The sequence below is a fragment of the Pinus tabuliformis genome, chromosome 4_1 (genome assembly GCF_031772625.1).
Source record: "Pinus tabuliformis cultivar Carrire ecotype Pingquan chromosome 4_1, CPIR1, whole genome shotgun sequence".
Lineage (NCBI taxonomy): Eukaryota > Viridiplantae > Streptophyta > Pinopsida > Pinales > Pinaceae > Pinus > Pinus tabuliformis.
In genome coordinates, this window is record NC_142303.1 from 449,386,142 (window position 1) to 449,394,381 (window position 8,240).

Sequence of the window (8,240 nt, forward strand, 5' to 3'; positions counted from 1 at the left end):
TACTGTACATCAGGCATGGAAGGTCTAGCTCTTCTACTTTGGCGAGCATGCAGAAAAAACCAATCATCACATCTGCATTGAAGAGGCTAAGGTCATTGCAAGGATTGACCATTTTCATCGTAGTAACTTTAGGGAAGCCTTAGAAATTGAAAAGAGATGATGACTGAAGTATCAACACATACATTGTGGATTCCTGCGAATTCTTCCTAAAAAATTTATTTGTTTATTTATTTATATAATTTTTTATTTGTTTATTTTTAATATTTGTTATTCCTCTATTTTTTAATATTATTTATATATATTTTTAATATTAGTTAATCCACATATTGGTTAGTTTATGACTCTCCGAAATTGTTTTTATATTTATGAATAAGATTAAACCCTAATATTAATAATTTTAGAACATTATAATATTCATTAATAAGGTTATAAAGGTTTATAGAGAAGATTTTTTGATGAAAATCACATGGTAATTCATTTGTCGATGCGTTTCGAACCAACAAGTGTGGTTCATCGTCAGGACAAGTTGAAGAACCACATCATGATTACAAGCTAAAGAGAGAGAGAGCAGATCATCCCAACAACTATATTTGACCAGGAAACGGCTATATTTGAATCAACAAGTGTGGTTCATGGTCAAGGCAAGTTGAAGAACCAGTCATGGCTACAAGTTAAAGAGAGAGAGAGCGGATCATCCCAACGGCTATATTTGACCAGGAAACGACTATATTAGGTCGGGTAACTCGATTGGACCAAAAGATAGGGACAAGGAAAATTAATTAATTAATAAGTAATTTTTTTTATATTTATTTCTATTTATGACCAAGTGTAACGGTTTGAATTTAACTAAATGGAGTATATCATTATTAATAAAAAATTTAATAAATATTTTATTAAAAGATACTTAATTACTTATATAACTAATTGACATAATACTAAATTTAAGGAATCTAAATATGAAAATATAGTTGTTTCCAAGAAGCCTAAATTCAACCACCAAGGTTATAAGGGGTTAGAAGAAGTTTGACATAAATTAATTAATTTATTTAATAAACTTATTATAACTTCTTGTTTTATAGTTTTATTTTATCAAAATAAAAAAAAGTTTAAATTATTTTGCCTACCTTTTTGGTCAAAACCCTTACTAATTACCCTAAACAACTTTATTACATTCTATTAATTGTCATTCCACCTAGTAATTCTCTAAAATTATTTAATATTTATATGAATAGGATTAAACCATTAATACTTTTTAGAATATTATTTATAATAATCTTCACTAATATAGTTATAAATATTATAAAAAGCTTTAATTAATTGTTTTATTAACATATTATAACTTTTATAATATTATTTTATCAAATTTATTTTAAATTCCTTAATTAAATTCCCTTACTTTATTGGTCAAAGCGTTGTCTAATTTTTGCCTGTAGTCAAACTAGCTTTTACAGGCCAATGACTAGTTAGCAGCTCTCTACATCTGTTTATCTCAATGCCTAGATCTGGTTCTTCATCTTGTCCTGAAGATGAACCACACTCGCTAATCTCTCTACATGTGTTTATCTCAATGCCTCGATCTGGTTCCTCATCTTGTCCTGAAAATGAACCACATTGACTAATTGAAAATGCTTGAACGACATTCTCTCTCATGTAAACTTTTCCAAAAAATACTATTAAAATATAATTTTTATTTATTTATTTTATTCAGAAATTTAAACTTTTAGATTTATATATTAAATTAATATAATTTAATTTTAAAAAATCGATAATTTTTAATTATCTAAAATATAATTTGAATACATTAATAAATTCAAAACTTTCTCAATTAGAAAGCATTAAAATTTTACACATTATATCACTTAAACTTACTATTATAAAACATGTAGTGAAAACTGAGGAAAATATTTTGGCTATTGGGTCGAAGCCCGTTGCCTGCCGGACAACGTGACAAACCAAAAACGCATCATGCAGTCTTCCTTTTGCTCCTTTTCCCTGTAAATGATTCAAATGTCTCAAAAGTTCCACAAATTTGTGGGGTCAAAGATGTATTCGTCTGGTTGCTCCTCGGCGCAACTCGGCATGAACTCCCACACTGACGCCTCCTCAATCGACGGGATTTTCTCCAAATTCAGACTGCCACTGTCCTCAGACGGGGACTCCGACAAACCCAAGTCCCGCGCCTTGGAGATCTGCCCACTGTCACAAGCCCACTCCATTTCTGAAACCGAAGACGGCTGTGATGGCGATGCCGGCTCCTCACTCACCTTCTTCTTAACATTTATGATATTCTGCAGAGAGGATGAGGTTGAAGGTATTTCGTCCAAGGCATATTTGGCGGCGACAATCTGAATTTGCTGGCGGGGAAGTGAAGATGCGAACGGAATGGCGGGCACGGAATTGGGGAAGTTGAATTTGGCGTTGGGGCCTCTCACGCAATACATTCAGGCGTCGTAAGCACGGGCGGCCTGCTCGGCAGTTTTGTATGACCCCAGCCATATCTTCTCTCTGTTCTTGGGCATCTGGATTTCAGACACCCAACTCCCCCATTTTCGCATTCGAATTCCCCTAAATTGCCGGCAACTTTGTTCACGATCTTCATTTGATGGAGACGATGAAAGGTGCTTTCCGGAGGCATTCTCCATAACTAGCGACGCAGTGCCGACGCTGTTCGGTTGCAGGGAAAACAGTGAATCGCAATGTGGTATATATGTTGTAGTTCGTTTACGCTACCCTAGTGATTGGTAATCGCTGAACTCGAAATCTCAAACCAACTGAAGATGCGAAGTGTTGCGGACTTTAGATGCGGAGGCGATTATTTATATGTATGGTGGAAGCGCGTATTGATTGTGATTTCTAGAAGAAATGTGAGTCGGGTAGTGTGCCAACGATATTTAAAACGTGAGCGAAAATGTGAAGGGTGTGTTCAAATCTAATTTCAACTGCGCTCCCCAAAACCACCGCAGCAAAACCACAAACCCGTTTGAGGCATATCAGACCGCTCTTTGGTATGGAGTGGTTTCCGTACACAAGGGCCCGATAAAATTTAGAGTTGACGCGTGGCTCTCCCCATACGTAAGCATTTCTGACTTCTCGGGTACTATCATTCAGTCAAGTAAGGCCTCCCGATATCCATTCCAGCCGTCCGATTTAATTCTTCATTCTCTGCCATCGATTGTCTCAACATGCATTCGAGCCAGCATTAAAAGCATTGCGTGGTGTAAAAATTTGTTTGACCGCCGTAATAGTATTTATTTCATAGTTATTGTGATAGGTGATAGGTTGGTGTAAGTTTAAATTTTAATGTTTTTTTTATATCGGGGGTATGGGCGCATATGCTCATTACGTAATTTTTGTATGGCATGTGGGTACTTGGTAATTTTTTTTTATGTTTTTTTAAGAGTTGACCATTTTTGTAATGAAGTGAAGAACACAGGTGCGTGTAAAAAATAAAAAATGAAGACTTGAGCACAGCAGTGCAATATGTGAAATGAAGACGAAGTTTGTATGAAGCAAGATGCGAATATAGCACAGCAGTGCGAAAAGAACAAGAATCCTTTGTATGGTTTTGTAATTTTGTTTATGTGATATGCACAGAAGTGAAGGAGACGTATAATGTTTTTGAGCTGCATATGTAAATTTTTATTACAGCAGTAAATGTAAAAGGGTTTTACAGCAGTAAACCCAGCTCAGTAAATTCTCAAGTGAAAACAGAGTTTTGTTGAATGTAATTTTTGGTGAATCCCTCTCAGCAAAGAGGAAGAATATGTATCAGATATTTTGTTTTAATGAATAGAAATGTTTTTATGGTGGTGAAAAACTCTGTTCTTCAGTCAAATTTTTAAAGCTTCCCTGTGCACAAAAGATCCTGGAAAGATAGAAACAGAGCATTGTCTTTGTGTGTGTGTTCAGTTTTTGTTTGTTTTTGGGATTTTCTCAGAAAAATCCCCAACAGTGGTATCAGAGCAGGTTTAGGCTCTTTGAAGGTGTTCAAGAAGCTGAAGGGAGGAGTCTTTTGTTGCAGCAGTAGATCTTCTCCAGCAGAGTGAAGGCTCAGTCAAGAAAATACTCAGGTATTTCACAAAGTTTTTTTTGTGTTGCTGAAGAAGCAGTCAGTTGTTTTAAAATACAAAGTCAAGAAATTGAAGCATAGTTGAGGCTGCAAGAATGGCTGGTACAAGCACCAGTAATAGCATGGGTATGCAGCTCCCATTATTTGATGGTAAAAACTATGACTATTGGGCAATAACAATGAAAGCCTTGTTTGCTTCCCAAGAATTATGGGAAATAGTTGAGGAAGGTTTTGAACAACCAGCAGATGAAAATGAGTTTAATGCATTAACTCAAGGAGAGAAGGATTTATTAAAGAGTTGCAAGAAGAAGGATTCAAAAGCCCTTTTCTTCTTGTATCAAGCAGTGCATGGAAGTGTGTTTCCAAGGTTAGCAGCAGCTAAGACATCCAATGAAGCATGGAAAACCCTCAAGACAGCCTATCAAGGCATGGAGAGAGTGAAGACAGCAAAACTACAATTGCTGAGGAAAGATTTTGAGAATTTGTGCATGAAGGAGTCAGACAACATTGACTCATTCTTCACACATGTAATTGGTTTGGTCACACAGATAAGGACTCATGGAGAAACCCTTGAAGATAAGAGGATTGTGGAGAAAATATTGAGGGTCTTACCCTCAAAGTTTGATGCGATTGTCACCACCATTGAAGAGACAAAGGATCTCTCAAAATTTTCAGTTGATGAGCTACATGCATCACTGATAACACATGAGCAGAGGTTGAGTAGAAATGAAAACTCATCTCTAGAGCAAGCCTTCAAGACCCATATGTCTTTTGGAAGAGGAAGAGGTCAAGGCAGAGGAAACAAAAGAGGAAGAGGCAGAAGCCAGAACAAAGGTGGAAGGAACAGTCCAGCAAATGCTCAAGGAAGAGGCAGCAATCCAAATCAGAACCAAGGCCAAGGCAGCAGCCAACAAGGAGGACAATATCATGCTCAAGGACAAAGGTATGAAAAATCCAATGTCCAATGTTATTACTGTAAAAAATATGGGCATTATGCCAGTGAATGTAGGAAGAAGCAGCATGATATGAGTAATAGACAAAATGCAAATGTCACTAGAGAAAACATCAGCCAAAATAATGTGTTGTTAGCTTGTAACATGGCTGAAACAAACAGTGAAGACATATGGTTTTTAGACTCAGGTTGCAGCAACCATATGACAGGAAACATAGCCTTCTTTTCTGCTCTAGATCAGAATGTGAAATCAGAAGTTACACTTGGAACTGATAACAAAATCTCTGTTATGGGAAAAGGGGAGGTAAAAATATTTACAAAGCAAGGAGAAAGGAAAACCATAGCAGATGTCTACTATGTCCCTGGAATGAGATGTAACCTCTTGAGTATTGGACAGCTTGTCCATAAGGGGTACAATGTTTTCTTTAAAAATGATGTATGCACCATCATGGATATAGCACCCAACAAACGATGCATTGCTGAAGTAAAAATGACAAGGAACATGATGTTCCCTCTCAGGATCAGGGCAGATTTGAAAAACAAAAATGAAATTGCAGCAGTCACCCAAGAGGCTTTCCAAAGCGTGCCAAAGGATGAAAATTGGTTGTGGCACTTGAGATTTGGTCATCTCAATTTTGGAGGTCTAAACTTGTTGAGCAGAAAAGGAATGGTAAGAGGATTACCATTGATAGAGAAACCGGACAGCTTATGTGAAGGCTGCATATTGGGGAAACAACATAGAGAAAGTTTTCCATCAGGTAAAAGCATAAGGGCAAAGGCACCCTTAGAGATCATCCACTCAGACTTATGTGGACCAATGCAAAATCCATCATTAGCAGGCAGCCAATATTTTCTAACATTCATTGATTATTTTACAAGAAAAACTTGGGTATATTTCCTTAAAAACAAAAGTGAAGTGTTTGAGAAATTCCAAAATTTTAAGGCATTTGTGGAAAACCAAAGCGGGCTGCATATAAAAGTTTTAAGAACTGATAGAGGAGGTGAGTATATCTCCAAGGAATTCCTAAGATTTTGTAGAGAAAATGGAATTCACAAACAGTTTACAGCTAGGTACACTCCACAGCAAAATGGAGTTGCTGAAAGGAAGAATAGGACCATCATGGATATGGCGAGGAGCATGCTAAAGGCAAAGCATTTGCCAAATGATTATTGGGCTGAAGCTGTAAATTATGCAGTGTATATTTTGAACAGGTGTCCTACAAAAGCAGTGTTGAACAAAGTGCCGGAAGAAGCATGGAGTGGGAGAAAGCAAGGAGTCACCCACATGAGAGTTTTTGGATGTGTGGCCTATGCACACATACCAGATCAGCTAAGGAGGAAGTTGGACAGCAAAGGGGAGAAATGTCTTTTCATTGGATACAGTGAAGAATCCAAAGCTTACAGGTTGTATATCCCATCCACCAAGAAGTTTTTTGTCAGCAGAGATGTTCAATTCATTGAAGAGGAAGCTTGGGATGGAAGCATAGAGAAAACAGTGAATGTTAAAAACTGTTTGTCTCATGATGAAAATGAAGAGTAAGTGGCTGAAATGCATCCCCAAACAGCAGCGCCAACACAAGGACAGCAAGGGACACCATTGAGGATAAATGAGAGTGCTTCTCTAAGCACACCACAAGGAGGAAATTCAAGTGCATCTTCAAGCACTTGCACACCAAGTGAAAGAGGTAAGAAATTTAGAAATCTAAGTGACATTTATGATGAAGGAATGAATTCTTTATTTGCCTTGTATTGTCATGTTGATGATCCTATTCATTTCGAGGATGCAATTAAAGATAGGAAATGGATAGAAGCTATGGATGATGAGATGAATGCCATAGAGAGAAACAAAACATGGGACTTGGTTGAGCTACCAAAAGGCAAAGAAGTCATTGGAGTAAAATGGGTCTACAAGACCAAAAGCAATGCTGAAGGCAAGATAGAAAGGCACAAGGCAAGGCTGGTTGTCAAAGGATACAAGCAGCAGTATGGAAGAGATTATGAGGAGACTTTCGCACCGGTTGCAAGAATGGAAACCGTGAGAGCAGTGCTGTCCATAGCAGCACAAAACAAATGGAAAGTCTACCAAATGGACGTGAAGTCAGCATTCCTAAATGGAGTGTTAAAGGAAGACGTTTACATTGAACAGCCTCTAGGCTATGAGAAGAAAGGTGAAGAGCACAAAGTGTGCAAATTGAAGAAAGCTCTTTATGAGCTGAAGCAAGTGCCAAGAGCATGGTACAGCAGGATAGATTCATATCTATTGGATAATGAATTCGACAAGTGTGAGGGAGAACCCACCGTCTACATCAAAGAAAAAGATGGTAAAATTTTAATTGTTGTCTTATATGTTGATGATGTTATTTTCACAGGTAATGATGATCAGCTCATTGAGAATTTTAAATCAGTCATGAAAGAGGAATTTGAAATCACTGACATGGGTTTCTTGAGATACTTCTTAGGCATAGAAGTAGATCAAAATGAAAAATGAATTTTTATCTCACAAGCTAGATATGTAAATCAAGTGTTGGGCAGATTTAACATGCAAGAATGCAAAGCAGCGATCACTCCTACAGTAATGGGATTAAAAATCAGCAGAGAGGACAGCAGCAAGGATTTTGATCCTAGTTTGTACAAGAGTATTGTTGGCAGCCTTATGTATTTAACAGCTACTAGGCCTGACATTATGTTTGCTGTTAGTTTAATTTCCAGATTTATGGAGAGGCCAAAGGAGGCACATTGGCAGGCATCAAAAAGAATTTTGAGGTATGTCAAAGGTACCAAAATGTTTGGCATTTTATATACTATCTCAGAACATTCAGATTTAATTGGATACACTGATAGTGATTGGGCTGGAAGTGTAGATGATCGGAAAAGCACTTCCGGTTATGTTTTTCATATGGGTTAAGGAGCCATTTCATGGGCTTCTAAGAAGCAGTCCATTGTAGCATTGTCTACAGCAGAGGTTGAATATGTGGCAGCTACAGCAGCAGCATGTCAAGCAGTGTGGATGAGAAGAATGATGAAGAGCTTAGGCCAAGAGCAGGCAAAAGCAACAGTGATTTTTTGTGACAATAGCTCAGCTATTGCATTGTCAAAGAATTCAGTGTTTCATAAGAGAACGAAACACATTGATACAAGGTTTCACTACATTAGAGAATTGGTGAACAATGGAGAAATTGTCCTAGAACATTGCAGGACTCAAGAACAGGTAGCAGACAT

At 37.3% G+C, this 8,240-nt stretch overlaps 1 pseudogene; it reads right to left on the reverse strand.

Annotated features, from left to right (window-relative positions):
* Positions 1–1,963: 1,963 nt before the first annotated feature.
* LOC149176270 (uncharacterized) lies at positions 1,964–2,555 on the reverse strand (annotated as a pseudogene).
* Positions 2,556–8,240: the final 5,685 nt, after the last annotated feature.